Source organism: Anguilla anguilla, chromosome 6, assembly GCF_013347855.1.
Source record: "Anguilla anguilla isolate fAngAng1 chromosome 6, fAngAng1.pri, whole genome shotgun sequence".
Classification (NCBI taxonomy): Eukaryota; Metazoa; Chordata; class Actinopteri; order Anguilliformes; family Anguillidae; genus Anguilla; species Anguilla anguilla.
The window spans coordinates 49664352-49690526 of record NC_049206.1 but is presented as its reverse complement, the minus strand read 5'-3'; the positions used below and the strand labels follow the sequence as shown (position 1 = coordinate 49690526).

General features: G+C 41.1%; 1 protein-coding gene and 1 long non-coding RNA gene across 3 annotated transcripts in view; one reads left to right on the top strand and one right to left on the bottom strand.

Moving 5' to 3' along the window:
* The window catches only part of LOC118230873 (heparan sulfate glucosamine 3-O-sulfotransferase 5), a 51907-nt gene extending 35674 nt beyond the window's left edge, over positions 1-16233 (bottom strand). Inside the window, exon 1 of the mRNA XM_035424293.1 lies at positions 15642-16233. The gene's annotated coding sequence lies outside the window, so the exon portion shown is untranslated. The remainder of the gene's footprint in view (positions 1-15641) is intronic.
* Positions 4849-12719, top strand: LOC118230874. Of its 2 annotated transcripts, none has more exons than XR_004765935.1 (3): positions 4849-5013; positions 7621-7766; positions 12270-12719. It is a non-coding gene; the product is annotated as an uncharacterized LOC118230874 (long non-coding RNA). The 2 variants fall into 2 exon arrangements; XR_004765936.1 differs by lacking the exon at positions 12270-12719 and adding an exon at positions 11745-12164.
* Positions 16234-26175: the final 9942 nt, after the last annotated feature.

Below are 26175 nucleotides of genomic sequence, written 5' to 3'. Positions count from 1 at the left end.
TTGATGATTGCTACAGAACTCTTGCACTTTTAAACATTTCCATTTAATTGAGAGGGTTGGTTGACTGAATCCTCAGTCAGATCCTGCCTGTATGAATTTACCAAGGCAGAGCTTTATTGTTAATTTACGTTGATTTATTTCCTGTACAAACATACTGAAAGACCACAATTTCACAGTCAGTAATTCTTACTGGGGTTACACAGGTGACAACTTTCACGTGAACCGAAAATGCTGAAGATTTATGGGCGGAAATTATGCTCCATTATAGCCTTTACAAGCAAAAGCCAAATGAGAAATGCAATGCCAGTACAACAGCATTGTCTGCATATGAATTAATACTTGCTTATAAGTAGAGGGCCATGCCACTCATGGTTGTGTCTGAGGGGGAAAGGGAAGTCAAGAGTCTTCCGAGATGAGTAGCTGCATAGGCCATTTTAAAACCCCATAAATGATCATTAGATAAGAACTCAGGAAAGTGTAAGAACAAGAAATTTGGGTAATCTAAGCTTGCCATTGTGTCAGTACAACAAAATAGTAGCCTATCCTGGTCTTTAACAATTCAAGGGTCCTTAGGGCAGGTCACATGCTTCCTTGGCCCCAGCTGGTCCTCCCCCTTGAGGCCACCAGTAGTCTGGCCCCCAACTCCTCAGCTGTCACTGCCACCTTGCCCTCTGCTCTTCCAGAGGCCATCCTGGCAGGGGCTGCCCTTGCTTGCCAGATCGTGTGGAAGAGGTGGAGACCCCAGGGGAACTCCAGGCATGATGTGGTGCTAGATGCTGCAACACGCATAGAGAAGCCCCAGCTGGGTACTGGGCACCACTAGACAGGGCAGCCTGGCACCCCCTGGCAGGCTCACTGTTCCACACATTGATAACTTACCGTGTGAAGAAATACATCCTGATATTTGAGCATGATATATTTTTGCTCATTTCTACCAATGCATCCTTGTTCTGCTGACAGAACTCAACCTGAAAAATCTATTATAGTTTACTCAGCTATCCCTTAATTAAAAAAATTCTCAATGAAATTCCCACTTAAATCAAAGTAAGACTGCCCATATGGGCAGAAATTAGTGCCAGCAGAAATTAAATTTGAATTGCATATCTTGAATTTGTATTTCACTGAATCCAATTGAATGTAATGGTTTGAAATTGAATTTGGCCTGAAGGCACTCATTTCTTCCCATACGCCTGCCCATGCTGTACAATCTTGAATATTTATGTGCCCAGATATTGCTGGAGTTCCAAAAATCGATTTCCCTCCACCGTGGACGTACCCTCTACCCCCCAACCCGCTGTCTCCGTTGCGTGCGTGAGGTGCAGAGGTCACCCCTAATCACAGGAGAGTCGTTCGGCTGTTTGAGCCGGAATGGATGCCGTCGACACAGAAGCAATGCTCCGGTGACCTATAAAAGCATTTGGTAACCCTTCGGTCACCATATGCTCTGCTCAAGACAAACGGTTACTCTAAAGGCTTTTCCCCGGCCTTCACCAACAGAGCCATGGGAAATGGTTGAATATGGCCACGTGAATAATACATAGATCTGCCAGTAGGTGCACTTATGTGCTCAGCACATGTGATTTCAGCGGGAGAGCCCTGAATAGCCTCCCATATTTATTCACCGCAAATCTTAAATTTCAAATATGTTATGAGCCGCTGTTTCATTTTTATTTGAACATTCTAGTTGCTTATACTGAGTTTTTTGCATTTGTTTTTTCCAAATTTTGGATCGATGCACATTTGCATAGGTTCGTTTGTTTTGCTTATTGGCGTGAAATACAGTATACGTTCCATGTGTAAACCACTGAATTAAATCTTAACCAAATACATACTTATTTATAATTTATCAAGCAACCTGAAAACAATACATTATGGCCTAATTATGTTTAACCCAGCAGCTTATGCAATACTGGACGCCATAAACAGAAAAGAAGAACTCAGCAGTTTGATTCTGTAGGCTGAAAACACAAATCCCACGACACCTCCTTTCAACCTTGATAATTGAGACCTCTGAGATTTCAAAGATCTCAGAGAAATGCTGCAAAGAAAAAAAATAAAGACAAACCACCTACTGAGAATGTCCTCCAGTCCACAACTGAGAGGAATGCCTATGCTAGCATATTTACTCAGGGAAAGTCTAGGATCATACAACTTCAAACTGACTGTATCCCACTGTACACAAATATCTAATAATAACTTCAAAATGGCTACCATGAAGATGCAATAAAGAAGCACTGGAAAATAAATACAAATAGACTGTTTTGGGTTTATTTCTGAACAAACAGCATTTCATGAAATTTGTGAAGAATTCAACCTTTACTTCCTATTTATGAAACAATAAAAAGACCCTATGTGATAACAGTGCAGTATATATACATCTAAATGTGTGAATCTGTGTGAGTGCTTGCGAGTGGAAAGGAAGGACAACAGTGAATTTCAAGCAGCAATCTATACTAATATACTATGCTTGCCACACATTAAAAAAAACTGCTGCTGTTGTTTTGGTATGCTGACTGCATCTTTCCTGTCAGGAGTCTGTTATTGTCTTAGTCCTGGCATCTGTGTAAGCTGGATTGCTTCATTAAGTAAAGCAATAACACTGTCTGTTTTAAGTTGGGGGTTGTAAAGTTTTCTTCCTGAGAGAGAGAAGAAACTCTCTCCCTGAACATTACACACATCCCTGTGTTCATATTCACAGAGTGTAATAAATCAGGGAGGGCCTTTGATTATATCTCAGCTTGCAGCTATAAGCTAAAGCTTTATGAACTTTGTAAGCCAAAAGTGACAGTTTTTTGCTTTCAGGATCATTTTGATATTTAGGAAATAGGACATGATGTCAGAATGATTTCATTTGCGGCTGTAAAAACTGGCTCTGGGGTTATTACAAATTGCTGTTAATCTCTTCTCATTTATCTAAATTTAAAGAATTTCTATTCAAATCATAGAGTTGTATGTGTGAAAGTTTGAATAATTTCTTTAACAAGAATTACTCCCTGAAGTGCTCTAATGAAGTATTATATTTGCTGTTGCTATACACCTTTATTGAAGAAAAAACCTGTGAATAATTTAATGATGCCCTACATGCTAATTTTATATATTTTTTTAATCAGTTCAAGCGGAAAGAATTGTACAGGCATTCTCAGTCACTGTGACAAATAAAACAATTAAAAAAATTCTCAAAAAGATCCATTGTGTCTCATTTCATTTTGTATGCATGTTATCATATAAAGTTGGAAGTTACATGATATATATATAGTGGTGCTTCTTTATCATAGATGCAAGATGTTGTTGATTGCAAGCATGAGTTTATTGCAAACATTTAATAGTATTGATAAAAACTGCAATGGATGCTATCCTCCTTGACTCACAAGGCAGCTAGGCCTTCAAAAGGCCTCACCTCCGTTACACTAATTTTATAATGTCTAAATGAAATACATATGAGAACATCATGAGCAATGAGTTACGTTTCTTTTCATAACTTAGTTGTGCTTCAAGATGGCTTACAGTTGTACGTTAATTAAAAATAAAAAATAAAATGCACAATATCACTCTGCATCAGCTGTCATATGCGCACCAAAATTGTTCATGAATGCAAAACAAAGCAGTAAAGCTAAGCTCACTAAAGTGCTATGTGTATGTATTATGAATACCTTATGAAGCTTCAAATAAAGTCAAATATGACCCCCAAAATAATTAGGTTTTTAGAAACCAGAGAACACTTTTCTTTACTGTGTAGCCTAATATTCCGTGAGTATCATCATTTATGCAGTTGGAGAGACAGGTACTGTAGCGGTGGAACGGGGGTTTGTGATTAATTGACACTGCAGTTTTCGATGTTGTTTTTCGTGCTGATGTAATCGTCGGTTCTGTCACTCGATCCGACTGCTCTTCGCTGTGGGATAATTGATGACTATTGCAGCCTGGATCTGCTGTGGGAGGGAAAATTGAATATTAATGGGATTTTTTGGTATTTTGACTGCAGAAACTTTCTAGTTTTTCACCCTTTGTGGCCTCTGACACGTCCCTTATTACACCTCTTCGGGCTATTCGAAGATGACCTGAATACGGTATCGGTGCGGACTCGCTGTCCTGTGAGAGTAATAAACTTAGAAGGTAAAAGTCTGCCCCCTTCCTGCTCCGAGAATGTGCTATGCAGGCAATCCATTTAGAAAGTGGCCAGTCTAAAAAATTGTCTGTTCATAAATATGTATAGGGTTCAATATATCATACGCAAAATGCAAATATGACCACGCCATTATCCAGAGATCAAATCCTATGCTAAATGCCCACCGCTATTTGCGATTGTAAAATATTCTCCCTTCACAATCTTACGTGAATTGTGATTTCTTGAAATGAGTAGGTAGAACATTTGTGTACAAATAACTTGTAAAACTGTGTGTACTGTTAATGAATTTTACGAGTCTGTCCTCCGGAGCGGCTCAGTTGGTTAATGTGTCAGTTAATGTGCTCCCTACAAACACAGGCTGAGCCCATTACCTGGACATCACTGTGAAAAGTCAGTGTTCTTTGTCATATGTTATATGTCACAGTGGTATATGCCATATGTTATATGTCACAGTGATATATGCCATATGTTATATGTCATATGTTATATGTCACAGTGGTATATGTCCGCCTACTACGGCAAGGCCCAGGAACTGAGAATGAAGCAAGACCCAGTAAAGTAATTGACAATCTTACAAAACCTAAGAAAATAAGAAAGGCTTTATTTGCTAATCGTCACACAATCTTAAAATGTAGGGTTACATAAGCAGGGGATCATGCTGATCCAGGAATTTACAATACATGTTCATAGGCCAGGATTTTGGTGTCTTTGGTAAATGGCAACATGGTTTTCACAGAAGGAGATATGCCAAATATATCTGGACTTTGATATTACTTAATGTTTACTCTGTGTGCCTGCTATTATTAGACACTGCGTATACCTTTACAAAAGTGTTATTCATTTTCTGCAGTTTGAACAACCCGGATCACCAGCCTCTATTACTCAAGGTAAAGTCACTAAAGTCTATTTAATAGCTCCAGATATGCGTGCTAATTTCCCTTTTGTCATGGTTTAATCAGCCTGTGAATTTGTTTACACGCAATCAGGAAGTTGACAGCACAGTCGTCAAGGGGACGTTAGATACCAGTGTGTCAAGGTCAAGGTTCTGAACAGTGTCAGCAAAGATCCCTTCTCTGGTGGTCATTTGTTCAGTCTGAAGCCTACACCAGTGTTGTATCACAGGTGTCTGCTGCATCTAGCTTGCTATGCTAACGTGGGAGGCTGTTAGCCAATGAAGCTGACATACAATGTTACCATTATTAATGTCTGTTATTTGTACAGATCTGTAGGTCTGTATACTTTTGTTGTCTTTGTACTCCTATGTCCTCTATGCACCTTTGAATGTGTACGAAAGGCATCTGTAAATATGCTCTGTCTGCACTTGCGGCATTATGTGGAGTTCACTCAATGGTTTAGGTTAGAATATATCAAAATACACATTGATAGAAATCCCCCTTATTTGGTTTGTATTACAGTAGTGGAGAAAGTCTAACCACAAATAGCGCTAAATCACCATGAGATGTCTCGACATCTTTATTTGTGTTGATTTTTTTTCCTGCGCATGATCTGATCAAAGGTTACAGAGAAAAACAAACAAAATCTGAAGCGGACGGCAGTTCCAGTCCCCGTGCTGTCAGAACAGCAGCTACCAGGGAGACACGTCTCATCAGCGCATCTCTCCAAAAAATCTTACTCTGCTTTCCGCTGCCACGTGAATTATTCAGCCCCCCCCCCCCCCCTCCCCCAACTCCCCCCCCCCACCCCATTATCAGACTGTCAGGCAGCTTCTCTTCACCGAGAGCTGAGTGTGAGCGCTAGGCACCAGAGGAGCACGGCGCAGTCGAAGGCAGACCTGGAGGTGACCGGCTCCCGAGCACTCACTCTCCTCCTCACAAAACACTTCAATTCTGCTGGCCGGGCACTGTTAAAGTTACAAGAGTGGGCGCTCATCGAAAAAGGCACTCAGGGTCTTTCTCTGAATAGCTACCAAACCGTTTTTTTTTGTGATTATGATTTACACTATGATTTACATTTATGATGAACACATTTCCGTTTTTGATATTTAATCTGCCCCGCGACCCTGCCCAGGATAAGCGGGTACAGACAATGGATGGATGGACGGATGGGCATTGAATCTGGACGTTAATTTTGAGCTCTGTATACAAAGACAATAAAGTCAGTGCCTGAAAGGTGTTCATCTGAACGTACTGTGCCAAGGGCAGGCCAATAACAGGATGCGCTCATTGAGCATATTTCATGAACCTTTGGTACAGCCAACTGGAGTTCTTCCACAGGTTCGTTTTTTTTATGGACCCAGTCCAGATGCCCTTTAACTAAGTCACATTGCAAGTTCTATCCAAAAGTGAATCCATGGCACTAAGGTGCCAGGAAAACATCACTACCCTTGTCATTACCCGTTTTTACTGACTACTTAATTACCTTATTTACATTTTTACGAGTTTACCCATTTGGCCAATTAACTATTTAGTTAACACCCCCATCATGTCAAAATGACTTACATCCAAGACATTTATAGAATTTCAGTATTTTTACAAGACCAATTAGCTCCAGAATCTCAGTCATGTCTGAAGTCATATTTCCATGGAAACACAGCTAAATATTATAGACACACTTTTAAAAAAGGCCCAACATGTCACAGTCATAGGCGTAGGTTTCATTTCAACTTTGGGGGAGTCACAGTGCCGGACCACCCAGCCTCACGTCAAACGTCAAGTCTCAGAAGCATACTAGCTAGTCTAGCAATTAATTCATATGAAAAAAACGGGGGTGGCCTGTCTCCCTGTCTCCCCCCAAACCTACGTGTACGGTCACAGTCAATGCAGAACGGTTTTGCAATGCAGAGCCGAGCTGAGCCAACAGCGAGAGACAAATAAATGTGAGCAATGCAAATTAAAAAGGGATGTACTCTCCCCATTAATTTCTGTAAATGATTATCCTGTCAGTTTCACACCAGTGTTTTATTTCAGCAGTTTCCTAAAACCATTAATCTCCCTTAGCAAGGCAAACTGATAAAAAATGAGAACTATAAGCTTGTTTGCTTCGTTCAGGTCGTGTAGCCCCCCCCCCCCCCCCCAATACTTATCTGTGTGCAGGCAATCTCTAATTATGTTCTGCCTCTTGTTTTTTCTTTATTTTAAGTGTGTCTGTTAAACCTTAATTACAAGGGCCATCTCTTTGAGAAAGGGAGGTAATTGAATACGGTTCGGGTCATCGCATTTAATAGTATGACTCATCATTAACACTCCTCTATAGAGATCAATACGACGTAAGTGCAAGGAATACTCTAAAACAAAGCACAACCAACAACTAAGTGCTGCATCAGATAAATGTCGCCAATAACTCACATTAGGCAGGGAAGAGAGCATTTTTCTCAGTACGAGGCTGGCTCAGATTACTCTTAATCGGCAATGCTGGAGCCAGACGGACCGACAGCCAGCATTCCTGGCCCAAACTGGACCCGGTCCAGGAGAAGAGGGCACGACTTGTTAAACAAAGGTCGCCATTTTGGGACAATATTCTCTTATTTCTCCAAGGCACTGGCAGCCAGATGCACACCGGGCCGCACAGGGACAAATGTGTGGCCAAAACCTTGGGGACTGAACAGAGAAGAGCTGGACTGATCTAATCAACTCAGCCATCGCCGATGCCCAGCTGTAACATGGATACCCAACACCTTAAGGTGCTCGCTTCAATTTAGAAATCCGAAATTTGATAGCAGTTATCTTTCCAATGTGGGATTCTGAAAAGTCACCCAATCTACAGTCACTTGCAGAATATCTTGCAGATTTGCTCATATTTAGAAACAGGACAAATGCAACTATTCCAATCCCTGGGATTGGCTAAACAATAGGGACCACCCTATTCTCCGGACGCTAGTCACTATCTCACACATCCACCAGCCATCAGTGGCGTAGCTTGAACCAGTAAAAAGTAATTTATAATTTAACAATGTGCGGGAAACATATGGCGCTTTCTGTCACCTTGCAAATCACCAGCCACTACCTCTCTGAGAATATCCTCTATAAGTAGCATTAAGCTGAAGGTTGCCAAGTGGAGACAGAACTAAGCCGGCATACTGTAGCACGGCCAGACCAACCCGAGCATTTTCCTCTCATTGTTTCCATCCCTGGGTGCATAGCATTTAGAATGTCCTAAATCAGATGCGTACAATAGTGTACTTGCAGCATTCCAGCCAGTAACCTGCAGGGTGAATGCACGGTACTGTTGGATACCCGTTGCCATGGTAACGCTCCCAGCTCCGCCTATAAACTGCTAATTGATAGCAGCAAAGAATTAATCTCATTCTTGCCATAGCTTTTTGTCAGACTGGGTTCACATTCTCTTCTCTAATACTGGCAAGCAGATATCCCGCGAGTAAAGTCCACAGCTTTATTCGTTTTTGTTCTTTATAGGCTGTGTAGCTGTGAGGGAAAACATCTTGGCAAGTCTTGCAAAATAGTAATTTTAAGAAATCATAAATGAAATGGTAATAATAAGAAATCCTTGCATTTATATAGCACTGTTCTCACACTGAAAGCGCTTTACAGTGATGGGGGGGAGACTCACCTCAATCACCACCAATGTTTAGCATCAACCTGGGTGGTGCATGGCAGCCATTTTGTACCAGAATGCTCACCACACATCAGCTGGTGGAGAGGGACAGAACAATTTTTTTCGCTAATTCAATCGGGGGATTATTAGGTGGCAGGTTGAGAGAGCCTGGTTGGGAATTTGGCCAGGACACTAGGGAAGCTCCTACACTCTGCCATGGGTGTCATGGGATCTTTAATGACCACAGAGAGTCAGGACCTGCTCTCATCTGAAAGATGGCAACTCCTACAGCACAGTGTCCTCATCACTGCACTCGCCGTTTATTTGACCACAAGAGAAGTTAACCCCCTACTTGCCTACCAACATAACTCCCAGCAGCAACTTTGTTTTCCCAGGTCTCCCGTCCAAGTACTAACAGAGCCAACGATTGCTTATCTTCAGCTATTCAGCAGGAGCAGGGTGCATGGCGGTATGGATGCGAGCAAGATGGTGCATTCATTTCCCTAAATCTTCCTAACCAATAAACTACAACAGATTGATCTCCCCAAATACTCTTATCCGCTAAATGTTTTCTCTATCAGGCAATTACATTTTCACAGGAAAAATTCTATGAATTGCAATGCGTGCTACACAGAGATCAAGGATCGAATTGGGAATTTTTAAAATGCATTTGATCAACATGCAAACAGTGAGAAATGGCCGCCTTCAAAAGCCTTTTTCCCCCTCATTCCGAAAGCCCAGGGGGGAAGGTGCTCTACAATTGATGAACCTGACTCTCGTTTAGTTATGCCTGCCATTACTCTGCACAGCAGTCAGGGAAAATGACTTAAGTAAATCAGCTTTTCTGTTGAAAATATAATTAGAAATGATTTTTGTATTTAGTACCGTGGCATTATGTCCGAGCACATCAATAACGCCTCAGCAGTTTATCTTTTTTATAGTCAGTTTCAGCAGGCTGTGTGTGAAGACTGAAAACACACAGCCCCGACGTGGCATTCTCTTTCTCTCTCTCTCTTTCGCTCTCCCTCTCCCTCTCTCTCCACTCCAGCCCTCTCCACTCTATCGCTCTCCAGCTCTCTGAGGTAATGAATGTCGGCAGTGATACAGAGCAGACAACAAACAGACACTGGTCCGATCATCATTTCTGTCAACAAAGGGTCAGCCTGGCCACCAGCACACTAAACAGTGTGCTTAGCAGAAGAAAAGAGAACAGCCAGAATTGGGTTTTTATCAAGTGATTTACAATAACAAGAAAATAACTCCCAGACCATTTTTTCGGGCAATCAGACTGACAGACAGCCAAAACCTCCCAGTCTTTCACTATTTGAAAAAATTTCTTTCTAAATCAGCGAGAAACAGCAGGATGTTTGGGTGTAAGCTAGGATAACCAAAATAATACCGAAACATCCGAAGAGTAAGCTTCTAGGCCAACAAGATAGCAAAGGAAAAATGGCCTAGCCAATGACATAGCCCATCCATTAAATTTATAACACTGGGAGCTTAATATCATTTTTTATTTTCTTTTTATTATTACCAATGAATGCTAGGATAACCAATAGCTACACAGCAGAAAGATTCTCATGTCTGAGTGGGCAGTTTACAATCTCTGCAGGCAAGGTAACTCGTTGTAGTTTGCCCCTAAAATCCCCCTGCATCCTATAAATGTATAGTATAATATAATGAATCACTGAGATGGCTGGTGGGCTGTTTAAGTGAAAGCACTGTAGGTTACTCCACGAATGCTCTCAGGAACAAGTTCATTTATATTGTATTTTACAGAGCAATTTAATGCACTGCCCTATTATTCGGACTAGGATGAGAAAGCAGGCCTCGTTTTTTCTAATGACTTTGACCCAATTTAGGCCTTCGGCACATGGATACTTTACTTGTATTTAGCAGATACTTTTATCCCAAGCAACTTGCCATGCAAACACAAGTCTGCGATATATCCTGGAAACATGGTGGGCTTCTGCTAATAACGATGAAGAAACCATTTTCATTCAGAAGTCACCAAATACACCATCCAATATAAACCCATAATGAGGAACCAAGTCAATCGCACAAACCGTTCAATAGGCATTGATTATTCATGATCAGCTTATCCAACACATATTTCCTGCAAAACAGAGGCATTATACTATAGATCAAGACTTTCACTGAACTTTCAATCACCTGGAAGAATGTTGTTTAGGCTCTAAATTAGAGTAGTTATATTACAACTTTACAAATGTCATTTTAGCAACCTTGATATTAATAATCAAACAGAAAGGTCTGCTTTTAGTTTTTAGTCTGTGCAGTCTTACAAAAGAAGATTTGATCTGCTTTCAGATTATCTTCTGAATTATTCATGTACAAATCTGTAAACATATTTTGAGTTAGCACCTAGCGAGGGGCATCGGTGGTTTCTTCCCCCAAAACGTAGTTCCACTTCCTTCTCCAGTTTACATGCAATAGTAAATCCATTTTATATACTGTATGAGAGATAGACACTCCACTTGGTATGCTTCCCAGCGCATTTCAGTACCGCAGTTCAGAAACATGAGTGAGCATGTCTACTACAGAAGGTAACATCACCCTCCAGAGCCTAAGAATGTGTGATGTATGTATGATTAATTCCTTATGTGGTAGACCTTGGTGTCTTGACCACAGCAAGGTAATCATATTTCTTGTTGTGCCTTACAAACATGGTTCAAAACCTAAATCAGACACATTCTATGCTTTGAGAATAGAAAAAAAGGTTCTCTTGTGATAATAAGCACATGACTGTCTCCAGCCAGCTGTAGGCTTTTATTACTGTTTAGCGTCATGCTCCGTCACATCCTAATTACCGCTCTGCAACCAGGACCCCGTTCTTGTAACTCTTATGACATTGCTGGTATGTCTTGGTGTGTTGGTCCTGAAAGTTGCTCTGGACAGCATATTCTATCAGGTGATGCTGACGATTATTAATATTGACTTTTTTTGTAGTAGTAGTAGCAGTAGTAGTGACAGACTTGTTTACACTGAAAGGACCACGCATGATTCATACTTACCAACAAATACATAATGCTACTTTAGTGTGAGTAAGGCTGACCCAGCATATGAGCTCAGAACCGTGTGTCTGCAGGCCTGCCAGATGGGATGACTCACTCATTCTTCAGATTAAGCCCATAATGGATGCAGCACCATTCAGGATACATACCCTCCATGCAAGCTATTGTAATATTCCCCTGTTCTTTATCATCAAATGCTGCTACCACAGGCAAGGATTAAAGCACTGGACAGAAGGAACACTTAGCTTACATTTGAGAAGAAGGAAAAGAAATGGAAGCTAAGCCATATACGTGCATTCCACAAAAAATCACTAAGAACGGGACACTGTTTTCCATTCACTTGCAAAGAACCATCTTTATCTTGCTATTTGTTCTCTCGTTTTAAGGAGATGAGCACCAAGCTTATGTGTTAGAATCCAGAGACACAGACTCAAACTACCAATCATAAAACACTCTGATAGTCTCATGGGCCAACTTATTATGCCATCAGACCAAGATGCTATTTATAATGTGCAATAAATGTGCAATAAAATGTTAAATGTATTGCTTTAGGTTCTTTTTCACTTGTCATGAGCGAAATCTACTGAAATTATTTCCAGGAAGGATAACAGAAGGTACTTGAGTCGACACAAGAGGAAGCCAATGTCTGCAGAACAAGAAAAACAGCTCATCGGTCCGTGAAGAATGATCACGGTCACCTTCGCAATACATCACAGGCGACAGGCAGATTACTTAGATATGGATGTCAGCCGAGAGGACTGACACTTTTCTGAGTAAAGAGCCCGTACATCCAGCACTAGAGAACATATCCTTGCCCTGTGTGCAGAGTAAGCAAGCAATTAGCTAAGAGTTGAGTTTATTACTCCAGCTGGTCTGTTCACCCTTCAAGTGTTGTTTGCAACAGGCAGAAAGTTTACTACAGATAAGCGTCATTCAGGATTGACTGCAAACACCTTCTTTTGGAATACATTTCACCGGAGGGCTGTACATTAACACTTTGGTTTTGGAAATGTTGTTGGCGGTTCATTTCTCCTGTTAAAACACCCAGCAATGATGCAGACAATGACAACACTGTGATAATGTGGACAATCTCTGATATGACATTTCTCAAATACAATATTCCAACACAGTTTACATTATTTAAGCTGTACAGGCTTTCAAAAGATGAAACAAACATCTTAACAAAAGCTGTTATATCGTCATAAGTGTTATGATGAAAATTGATCATAGCACAAAGCAGAGGAACACTCACTGGCTAAATGCTAAGTACATATCAGTCAACACAGTCTAGATAATTGATGTTCCTTGCAGAAACACAAATAATTAATGCTCATTTTTAAATTGTGTGTTAAACATGAAAAATTATTGCCCACTACAACAGTAAAAAAATTTTTAAACTGCACACCAGGGCAAACCAATAGCAACTCAAAATCTTTAAGTGCTAGACGATGGCAAAAGACAAAGCCGCTGTTTTTTTTCTTTCCTGAATTATAAGATCAACTGCGAGTTTTTGAACTGTGATGAGCAGGTCAAGGCCCTAATTTGCTCCCAATCCAGGTTTCAGATGGTGTGAAGTTCCGATGTACAGATTTTATTTTCTTCTTCTTTTCTCAAGAGTTTTGCAGTGCCTGGCACCCCTGCCATGGCTCGGCTGCCTTCCTCAGGGCATTCCATTTTTAACTCTGTCCCCAAAGGTCAGCCCACACTGCCATGCTTCCAGAACTTTCTTTTGACCACAGTGCAGCCTACCCCACAGTGTCATCACGACTAATAGAACGCCACGGGACTTAGCTTTTTTGCTTGGTACGTCGCTATCATATAAAACGATGACATTTACCACCACTGCTGTTAACCTATGGAATTAGACCATCGACAAAATACCAACTTCCTGTTTAACCCCCAGTCCCGTTGTGGAGAGCTATGGTGATGGTGTGGGAGTAGGGCTTCGTTCCTATCTATAATTAATCACATGAAAGCTAGGATTGAGCTTGCCCAAGTTTTACACAGGCGACATGGGGCGGCTCTTTAGTGAAATCTAGTGGTGGAAAGGGAGGGCGAGGAGGCAGAGAGAGAGAGAGAGTTTCCAGATGTCTCTGTCTGTTTTTCAGGATAAAAAACATTCAGTGCAGTCTACTGCCATGTGTAGGTTTGACTAATCTGCATAATTCCAACATTTATCATTATTTCAGCATTGATCGACATTTTATTTATTTATTTTTGGGGGTTTAATAAATGAGGTTAGGGACTCACTAATTACAAAAACTCTTATTAGAAAGTAAATTCAGAGTAATGGTGACAGCTGGATGCTCACTACAAATCGCATTTGTAGAAAGTAATGAAAGTAAATGATCTCTCTTACAAACACGCGCGCGCGCGCGCGCACACACACAAACACATACACATCATTCGGTAGTTTGACACAAACCTGCTTGTATATGTTTCATGGTACGTTTGCTTTAATTTAATTGAACCTTTTTTAATGTTCTAAAGCAACACAAGCGAAAAGATCACATCACATCGTCAAACTAAAACAAAACCCAAATCTTGTTATGCCCGATATCGAATCTGAATAACAACAGTTACTCCAAAAAATAACCCCTGCTCACAGCATTCCTTCAAACAATACAAAGACATGTCCTTTACACAAAGCGACCACTCCTCTTGTCCTCTGGATCATGTTATATACCCACTCCCATTAAAACATCGTGTTAAAGATCATCGCATGCCTTAAAGTGAAACAACTCACTTTGCAGCGGAGTGACACGAACAGAATACTGAACGATACAGCGCCCCGCTTTAAACATCAAAGATATTCTAAAAGATGTCAGGGATCCTTGTGATTCTATTGATTTTTCTTTAGCACGGATGAAGATAAATGCTGCGAAAAACAGCTGGATCTTCGTGCAGCTGCTCACCCGCAGCGCGTCCAGAGAACTTGAACAAAACATGAACAAACGATTCTTGTCGGAAACTGTAGGAAAGACAGCAAAGCTAGTTTCGATCTTTATCCGTTATCAGCAATATTTCGTACATTTATTTAATAGATTATGTTGCCGATTCACGAAAGCTCGTGAACAATGCACATTATTATTATTATTATTATTATTATTATTATTATTACTAGGCTATTACTATTATATTTGTTGTTGTTGTTGTTGTTGTTGTTGTTGTTGTTGTTGTGATTAGGCTACTTGCTGTAGTTTAATTTTCTATTAAGCATATACACTAGGCTATAAAGAAATTGGACTTAAAAATTGTTTCCCATTTGTTATTTATTTCCCTTGTAATTCAGCTGTAAACTGCTGAATTGTACAAGCTTCATGTGAAACACTCGGGTAGCCTACACTGAATCCGACACATATCTGTAATTGCTGCAAATTGGCTGAAAATAGCACGCAGCTGCAACTGGTTTGCTTATTTCAACCCCTCTAGATATCATGACATTTAAAATCTTGACGGGAAATGCAAATAAACCTACATTAATCCATATCCTGAAAAAGAACAAAACTAGATAGGCTGTCCTACGCAGGAGAAATGTTTAGTGATATTGTATATGAGTTAATGTGTTGTGTGCCTCTTTTCCTATCACGAGAAGATTGTTCTCCCCTTTTTGATGTCTGGCCATTAAGAATGCGATCTCAATAAAGAAATGTGACTTTAGGAGAAAAAATAAGTGGATTTAAATTTGAGTGGAATATATCTACTTTAAAATGTCCTGAACAGACATTAAGTTATGACTGCTGATGGACAGAAATACTGAGCATAATACACACGCATACACACAGTTACATAACGTACTTATACCTAACTTCAAAACATAGGCTACTCCTATATCCAGATGAATAACAGTCTTGTCATTCAGAACTCTCAAATGCCCCTTATAGGTTGCCGTTAATCACCGTCATTCCGTAGTCCTCTGCGACACTGTGTCAAGAAATAGATGGCTACTGAAAAGAAAAATTAAATCTTACCAGTTCGGCATCCTCCACGGGACACGGATATCCTCTCACCGACGAAATGCGCAAAATAAATGCGGGATACAGCAGGTCAGTAAGCTTTCCCCCATATCCTCGTGCGGGCTGTCACCAGGTGTTTCTCTCACACTCAAACGCACACAGACGCACAGTAACCAACGTACGCGCCAGCATTACAACTCGCTCCACTGTATTTTACTAAGATGTTTCTTTTTTCAAACTCTCACCGCCAAAAGAATGTCCTCCTTTTTTCGTCCAGCACGCACCCACACTTCTGCTACTCCACCAAGACAGGTATTCTACTGCGATAGTGGTGGAAGCTGCCTGCGAAGCTGTCGCATCACGTGCATCTCTGAGGGAGAATGGTGGCAAAGGTGAGGATAAAACTGCTGTCCTGGGAATTTGTTCGTCGGTTGTACCCGTCTCATTGCTTTCTTTGGAATCTGTTGGAATAACAGTGATGCGACCACATACTCTATCAACTGGGCATACTCTCATAAACGGTCAGATAGACTCTTATGCACGGGCATAGAAGACTACGGTCAGACCAGTCAGGCGACTGATGTTGAGTGCTGGGCGTGTTTCTTGGAAGGGGGCGCGCGGGAACAGCAACGTCGTACACAAATGGTAGTGACACAAATACAAGGACGGTTAATTACACTGATCGAAATCGTGGGTCTTAGCAAGTTGTTTGTCATACAACGTCTTGCCCCCTCCCAGAACGGTTCAGGACACAAACTACTGTAGCACAATAAAACTATGACATCTTAAGTTTGAGAAATGCTGTAAGCTCTTTGTACTGCACATATGCGCCAAATTTTCTAAAGGATAGCGCAACCATAAAAACACTCTTATGAGCGTACCGTGCCAACACTTTGGGAGCATTTGACCCTCTGTCACTTGGGAACATAACTATAACACCTGAAAAGTGCTAAAAACATTACATATCGACTTTTTCTTCAATATGCACTATATTGGGATTAATGAACAGCATTATGGCCGATGGTCAGAAAAGCAAAAATCCTTTCCTGGTGCCACAAACACATTGCCAGCCATTGTCTTTACCCTCGCCCATCTGCTTTATCTTAAGAGGGCATGTGGGTTTCTGTGAGTAGGCAAAGAGAGTCTAGTTGGTAATTTGTCAACTCATGTGAAATGAAAACTTGTATTTCCAAAGACAAAGCTCAGTTTATCAGGTCTTATTATAACACCAATTAGCTGATATTTATAGAAAGCTGTAGAGTATGATTTGGCTCTGTGCACATGATTAAATATAAATGTACTGGTGGAAAGATCAAATAACAAGGTATGTTTGTCAAATAGCAGCATATCAAGTAATTAGCATGTGGGCAGGAGATATCAAATTTATTTGTGGGATACTGATAGCTTGGTTTCTCTGTTGATACTCTGGGCTGTAACAGCTATCAGAAGAAGTGTGGATCTTCCTGTGGCCTTCACAGCTGCCAGATGGTACTGTGCTAGAACTTTCAATTATTCAGTCATCCTGAGAACAGATTGAATCTGTCAAGCGAGAGGCAACTTGGCTGGCTTCTTCCTGTGCACGAGAAGCCTGTGCAATCTCAACTAGAAATTGTTTTTGATGGGGATAAATTAGTCTAGAACTAAATTAGACAAATAGATGTAATGTCCTCAAGTTTTACTTTTCATTGGCGACCCTGTTTTACTTCTTTTTTGGTATTTGTTTGATGTTAAACAATGGAACTTAGCTGACAGTATCTGCCTGTTTTCCTCAAAACACTTGTTGGCTTTAATTGATTCATATCATAGTATTTTGAGTACCTTCACGAGACATGTTCTTCTTATCACTTTAATTGCTGGTCATTGCTGTTTGTTCCATTTCTTGATGCATCATACAAAAGTCAGAACATGTCAAATGCAATTATGGAAATGACTTCATGTTGGGCAAGAATGTGTAAAATACTATTAAACAAAACATCATGCACTCCTGCAGACATTTAATGGGCCACAATTACCATATGAGCCATTAGCTATATTAGATCGAAATGTTTATTGATCTGGCTGTATGATGACCATATCCATATATTCACAAGAAATCATGTCATATTAATGTTGCCATATTGCCCATTTTGACAAGGTGAATAGAAACAGGTTATATTTACAGTATAATATGACTACCCATCTTTTGGTTGAAATAACATTTCCCCTAAATTTCTCACATTTCCCCAAACTAAAAAAATGAATCTCTGGTAGCTTGTGCTAATTGGTCTTTCATTCTTCCTTTTTCTCTTTCATAGTAGAGCTCTAAAAGAATAGAAACTATTCTCTTTGGTTCACAATGACTCAATAATTAACTTAAATTAATTACAATTATGATGAAAGATGAATGAATGGTATAATTTTACCAAAGCTGAGTGTCAATCTCTTTTGACAGGGATATGAAGAAACTTTTTAACAGAAGTGAAAATCCGAGCTACATTTTCTCTTTGTCACTGTGCGATTTTGAATCTTTTTTATTAGAATGAAACACTTCTCTGGCATTGATGTTGTTCTGATTTTTACACTTTTGCCTGTGATGGTGTAATCCCGGGAGTGTTGTAGTAATCCAATTTAGGTTGCTAACGGTGATGGCTGTGTGTTGTCTTGGCTTTCAAACTCAAGCATTTTTTTTTTTTAATCTTAAGAGAGAGTCATCTAAGTGGGGCGATTACACATCTTGAATTACGAGGTAATCAGACCACAGGCTGCACTTGATATTCATATAAGTGGATATTAAACGGGGCATTTCTGAATGCAACCTAAAAGTCCTTCAGAGCTTAAGCTCTATTATCTTAATGGCATGGGGACACTGCTTGAAGTGGGTGTCACAAGGCATCTTTGGACCGGCTCCATGCCTGTAGGATTTATATCACATGAACAGCACTTTAGTTCTTCTGAAACCCATATGGATCTGGAAGTCAGCGACTGGGCATTCTTCATACTTTCACTCCTTAATACCAGAGAACGCTACTGTACAAATGCAAAGTTCCGATATGGACACAGTAGCATGAAGCGGACACAGAGGGATGTGCATGTTTCCAGGGAAACTAATGAGGGAAGATGCTGCATCTTTTGTATACAGGAACAGTATCAGCATGTAGGCAGCTGTCTGTGCTGCATGTATATAGTCGCGCACATGCCGACTCCACAATTCAGCGAGGACGGTGCCTGTGGTTGATCCCACCGCAGAAGGAGACTTTCTGCGTAAATATTCATGAGTAGCTGTCATCCCTCCTCTTCTGGAGGAGGCCCTGTCAGACCATTGATTTTTTTTTTTTCGCTCGCAGCATATCCAGGCTTGACTGGCTCGGCGATAACCATGGCGACCCGCAGCCCTGTCGGGGGGCACCCTTCCTCACACATACCCCGTCATCCCCGTGGCCTGCCCCGGCGTCAAACCCATCTGCTGCCCCACAGTCCTTCTGAGAGTCTGTTTCAGTGGTGGGCAATGGGACAGGGGCCAACACGGCGGTCATTTTAAACAAATATACTGAATGATACTCTCCAAGAATTCTGTGATTGTGTCTGGCATATTTGCACGGTTGGAACAGTAGCCCAGTATGGACTCTGCATTGTGTATCTCAAGGGCAGCAAATGGATGCCACTTAAGCAACGTGAACACACACACGTGTATCATGTCTTTTTTCATACGTACATCGGGAGGTGGTGGTTGGAAAGAATTTGATTTCCATACGTGAAAGGCCTCTTAGAGGATGAAATCAGCCAGAGACGGCACTGTGTTTTCCTTAAAAGGCTGCAGTGGGACTGGACTGCCGGCTATCCAATTTGATTACGCCCTCGTTCGTTCTCTACCTCAGAGTACAGGGTATGCGCGCATCACGTCTGCAGTACCATAAGATGGGCTCGAACAACTGAGGAGGTCATTTCGGACAATGAACGGTGCAGTCAAAGGTTTTTTTTTTCTTTTTTGTAAAATTTGCCATGACATTCTTTTGACTCGCCAGAATTCCGAGTGATTATTGTCATTGATGTTGCTGCATGTTTAATAACATTGGAGTCTTATTAAAATCAATGTATTTAAGGCCTCGTGAGCTAGGCTTTACATTCTTGGTTCTGAGGTGTGACTTCTGTCCACAAAAAGAATGACGGTGGAGTGCATCCTGTGATTTGTATGAGGCCAGTATTGCCACTGAGTTGTTTACGTACTTTAATTTAAAAAAATATTGTGTTAAGTAATTAGAATTTAGATTCAGATTACTTAATCAACACATGATTCATTCTAAAATGCATTGCCATTATTGAATGTGCCCTGAGCGAAAGGTCACATTTGAAGCCGTAACAACGTTGCAGTATTACGGTATGTAGCCTCCAAAGACGCTACTGGTGATAATTTTGTGCTGTTAAACCATTTCTTTGTCATTCCTGTTTTTAATCATGGTGAATTAATTCATTAGTCAAAGAATCTCAATATCGCATCAGTTTATTATCAGGGTTAAGACAAGAGTTTGGGAAAGGCAGTGAAAAAGGTTCAGCATTTATCCTACATAGAATTTTAATGAAACATTGCATAGGCTGAGCCTGACCATGGTGCGATTTTGAGTTTTTGAGAAAAATAAAGAGCACCTGCACACCAGCAATTGCTCCCTTTGTGGTTTATTCACAGTGCAACGTTTCGACCCCAGAGGTCTTTGTCAGGCACACAATCGCGTTTATTAACGTGAATGCTATTAAGTTCATCGTGCTCACGGTGTTAATGTATGCACACGTGTGTGTCTCTGTTCCTGTCTGCGTCTAAATATACTCCACGCTTCCTTCATGTGATCGTGTGCCTGACAAAGACGTCTGGGGTCGAAACGTTGCACTGTGAATAAATCACAAGGGAGCATTTGCTGGTGTTTTTTCTTTTTTCTTTGTCCCATTCTCAGTTGGGTGTGCGTATGCTATGTTCTTTTCCTGATTTAAAGTTTAAACGCAGTAATATTTGAGGTCCTTACCCCTTTGGGATCACTGAGAAGTCACTTTATACATGAGGACATATGGGTTATGAAATAATCAATGTGTGTGCGTATGAAGTAAATATGAAAAAGTTAATTTAAGCGGTGAAAAATACAGAGCGCACTCATCTCACCTCAAAGTCATTGTACTCACCTTCCTGTGATATTTCAGACTTCCTGTAATATTCCTCCCATGGCTCGGTGACATGCCCCAACACAAATTACCGTAATTATACTTCACAGTGACAAGTGCAAAATTACTCATGATTTTTCCGAATGACCACCCAACCATTATGCATCTCTTAATGTACAATGTGCAAATGAAACACAAAAAATAATTTGCGATATCAACTCCGCCCTCATTTGAGGTCACAGTAACCCGCAGCAAAACATGAGTCTAAATTAATTATATTTAAGAGTGCAACGAATTATAAACAAAATAGTTTTCTGGCAAACTACTGTGATGCCAGGGGATAACTCACATCAAACCGCTGAAACATTGAGCACACTTAAACACTTTTACCCACAGTCCCTTTGTCCCAGAATGTCTGCCCTCTAGCAACTTGATTCATATATTTTTTTTAAATACTGACCGTTAAACTTTAAAGCTTTTTTTAGTGCTTTGACAATGGTTACATGAAATATGCAGGTTCCTAACAGTCTTCCTTTGATTAAGCGTTCATTAAGTGGGGCTGGGGGGGGGGGTTAACAGACGGTTTAAAAACAAGTAAAATCCTGTGCTGTGCTGTGCTGTGCTGTGCTGTGCTGTGCTGCTCTGGTGTGCGAGGTGGGGTTTGGTCTCTGAGGCTGAATCAAACTGGTGTAACTCCATTTCATTCCAACAGAGGGAGTTCAGCATTTCAGCAATGTGAACAAGCAAATGTACCAATCTCAGTGCTTGCATATTAATGAGATATTAATAAGAGATAACTCCTCCTCCCAGTTTGGGGCAGCATAGACTTTTAGGCCAATAGGACAATAATTATCTCCCTAGAATTAGATGTATGGCTAGACATGTTAATGATTCACGCATTGTAGTTTAAACACCAGTTTCAACACCACCACAACTATTTTGCTACCAGCTAGATAGTGTCAAGCCACGTTATTACTTTGCATTGATTACAACATTCATTACATAACTGGTCACACCGTGTAACTCTTTATAGTTGAATTAATTCAAGTATGGTTGTCTTGCCAGTGCAGACATACAATGCAGTTTTATAACTGCAATATTAGGCGATTGCACAAGAACAAATCGTCTGAGAAAAGGTAGCTGTCAAAAAACACTGCCGAGACTGATGCGTCTCCACGTTGAGCACCCGTACAATACAAAATGCCTTAGCTGTTCTGCTGTAGCTGATTTGAAACACTCCAGGGTGCACTGGAATCCAACATTATACAGTAGATCAAATACTCATCTGTGGCCTCTGACCCATAATTTCTGCAAGCTAGTGGGGAAGGGTGTGGGGGGGCGGGTGAGCGTGTAGCCACATCTATTCTTTTATCCCCCCCACCCCCCACCCCCTCTGCAGTAGGTCAATGGCCTCATTGTGTTCCACCAGGCCCCATCATGCGTCTCGACCTCTGATGTACAGGTGTGCATTCGCCGCTGCGTCCTGGAGGCGAGGGGGGGGGGGGGGGGGGGGGTGGTGCAGGGGGCTGTTTGCGGAAAAGATGAGAAATGAGAGCCCTCGTCCTCATCCTCGCCGATGCATTCATCCCACGTCCCGCCAGACAGCTCTTAATTGCTTGGGAATGCATTAAAACCTCATCACACACAGACAGAGCACTGTGACGAGGCTGCGCGGGGGTTGCACTGAACTATCGATTAACGGACCCCGCGAAACTTTTTTTTTTTTTCCTGTGAATTGGTTTTGATAATGCAGATTTTATTCATTATGCCCATGAGTAGCTGTAATGAACAGAAAGGATTTCCATACCTTTATTTTCTCCCTACTGTGTCACCCAGCAATTCCTTTCAATAGGGAACTGAAGGCATGGCGTGTTTTCAGACATGGCGTCAAATTCTAAAAGTAAACTTTGCGAACTTCTCTAGCTGGAATGAATAATTGAAAAATGCCTTCTAGTATTTTTCCACAAAAGAAATGTGCTTTCCATCAGCACCGTTCTTGGTGGTGATTCTGTGGAGTGACAGTATGATTAATGGAGGTGGCAGCTAGATTCATAAAAAGTTGTATTTTAATCCATAGAACCGAGCAAGTTAAAGACGTAATTTTCCAAATCCCATCTATATCCCACACCCCGTATCTTTCAGCAGAGGATTTCGGTTCAACGGTTTTAATAACATGCATGGACGAAGAATCTTTCTTTTTCACTTACTGGAATAGTTGCAGAGCTTTTTCTTCTTCGTCCATGACATTAGCGAGCATTCAATGCCCAATTGCCTCTTTAATGCTTTCCGAAGAAATCAGTTGAAAGTCGGACATGTGTCAAGGTATACGTCTACACTTCCTCACACGCAACCTCTCAATTTTCTATTTAATGCCATCGAAAGTGTTCACAAAAAATAAAGACGGTGTTAGCTGAGTAATGATTTTCCATTTGCTCCTGTACTTGTACCGTGTTATTAGTTAGATCAGTATGGCGGCGAAAATTAATTTTCTTTTCACTTGGAAAGAACATTACCAAGATTAATTTTGCCAAGGAGTGGAGGAAACCGGAGTATTTCAGCAATTTAAGGAGTGAAATCAATTTGTCCCAGTGCGAAAAAAAGTGGGGTGGAGGTGGGGGGGAGGGTGGTTTTGGGGGGGGGGGGGGGGTCATATAAACAAGTAGGAAATTACTCTCTCTGTCTTCTCCTCTAATAGAAAAAGAGCAGCAATTGCTAAGGCCCTTTGTGCTGAAAATAAGAGCTCGTTTTATCCTTTGCCCATGAAAAGAGCATGAAATTTGAATTTACCCACTCTATTACCCATTACTTCTCTTCAACGCCTCGCCGGTGGTGGCAAGGTCAGTTTCTAAAATCAATTTAATACTGGGCATGGCAAAAAATGTAACTGCTTTATGCAGTCCTGGCTATGTAATTACTTGTTTTTTGTATTAATAAGAAGTCCTGTATTTTGAGAATAGCTCAATAAGTATACCATATTAACAACACAGAGGATGTATTGCATTGACCTGGCAGTTCGATAATGCTGTAGATTTATTTACTGAAGTGATGACTTGCCACGTACAGTATGGCCATTATTCTGACAGCGACACATTACTGTGTATTGTGGAAATTGGACAGCTGGCTTGAATTAAGTGAATTTTCATCATTAAAAGATCCCCTCTCGGCTGACTGGTCACAGCAAAAAACATCTATGTCATGTAAAACATATATGCACAGTGGTGGTTTGATTATTAGATCACAACGTGTGCAGAAATTAATATCCCAGCTGTAACTGAAGCAGATGCTGCCCAAGCCTTCAGTAAATGTTGGTTCTTTCCTCTACGACTATGTTTTCTCACTCCCCCTGCTGTCCACCCTCGGAATTGTCAGTATAATTCCATCTGCCAGACCGAGCACTTAGTGACTCATTGTGGACACTCCGTGATTAATATTCCACCATGTTGTCTTTTTCATTAAATAATATTTCATAATTTTGCTTGGATGATACAGTGACACATACAGACAAGACTCTGTTTTCATTATTTGTATGACTCACCATGCTCATTAAACCAGGTGAGAATTTATACCATTTTAAGGTACAGCATGAATGAAATGGCTTGTCAAGGGCTTTTCATTCAGTATTTTTTTTTTGTTTCACAGTCTTAAATCTGTATTTTAATCTCAGTTTGGATGGAGATTCAGATCACTTTCTATTTTAGAACTCTATTTTAGTTGGCTGCTGAACAGACCTGGGTCAAATATGTATTTGTTTTGGATTCAAATACTTTTCTATGCTTTACTGATCCTGTCTGGTGTAATGGAACCAATGAAATACTCTCAAAAAGTTCAAACCCCGCCTTCTGGTCATATTGGCAGGCTGAATTACACCAGGCAAGATCAACAGAGCACAGAAAATTATTTGAATCCAAAACAAATACGTATTTGACCCAGGTATGCTGCTGAATAAATGAATAAATGGCATCTGTTAAACCCATAGTGAAGTAAGCTCTGAGAATCACATCGCAGCTCTGACCCTCGTGGTACAAACCTAGCTGGTCCAAAAATTTCCGGGTTACACCCCCTGGAGTCACGATCACCTGTAACAGGATCAAGGCAAAGGGCGGGGTGCCAGTCCCCAGGGCGGGTGGAGATCTGTCCTCTGGAGAGACGTCTGTGATGATGATCGATTGGGGAAAATCCCGGTGACATTCAACTTCATCCCTTAAGGAAGGAGAGAAGGCCGTGAGTGGGTGGGGGTGGGGGGGAGGGTGGGGGGGTCAGCGCTGTCCTTGATCGGGCCAGACACCTGGTGTCCACCGACACCTGAGAGGGAATCAAGACAAATGGCGAGCGGTTCTCTCCATTTTGTCGAGTCGTAAAAGGCCTCTTCTGGCGCCTGATGAAGACTGATCCAGGCCCCGCCTGCATCATCCCTCAAATTTGCTGAAAGAAGACCACCTGTCAGGGTGGGTTTTGGGGGGGGGGGGGGGGGAGGGGGTTATGTCCTTGACCATGGAGCTATTCTGTTTCATGGCCATGCAGATCTCAGTGTCATTCAGGATCCTCTGCTGATTGGGTATGCAAAGATGGTGGGCTGCAGGGTTTTTTTTTTTCATTTTGTCACCTCCTATCCCACCTTCCGTGTTGATGGATGACAGTGTCAGCCTGCATGGGTGGTCGGATGGATCAATATGTCGAGAGCTGGGGAAATGTACTGACATGTTTCAGAGTGACCAGGGCTGTCACTGAGATCTCCCACTTCTCCTTGCACTCATACACACCTACACACACACACACACATGCATACACATATATGCACTCATACACACCTACACACACACATGCATACACGTACATGCACTCATACACACCTACACACACCCATGCATACACACACGTATACACACACACACACATACATACACACACATGGAATATTGGGAAAAACTCACAAAAAAATGTGAAGGTCTAATGTGATAAGTAATAATCCCCAGTGGAGAAAAGAGACCCACTCATACTCCTTCTTAACACGTCAGAAATCACCTTTTCAGAAAGTACCTGCTAAGAAAAATATGGCTACGATACTCTTTTCTTTTTATCAAGCTTTTTTTTCCTGCTTTCACACACATCCTGTTTCATTACTTCTCAATGATTCCCTGTACTGTACTTCATTTGTTAATATAACCCATTTATGACAAAAGGTGCTGACACGTGTTTACTTTTGCTGAAGGATGATGCCTAACGCCTAATGATAATGATATTGTTTTCTGCTTAGAGCAGCTCAAATGTAATTGACAAAGGAAGAACCGGCACAGACTGCTTAATGTTGCTTAGGAATACATTAACAGATCCTGGCAGAAGACAAAGGGAAGTCACAGAACAATTACATTCTCACACGAAGTCTGTCTTAACATTTAATTAGCAACTTTTGCACTGCCTGTTTGAC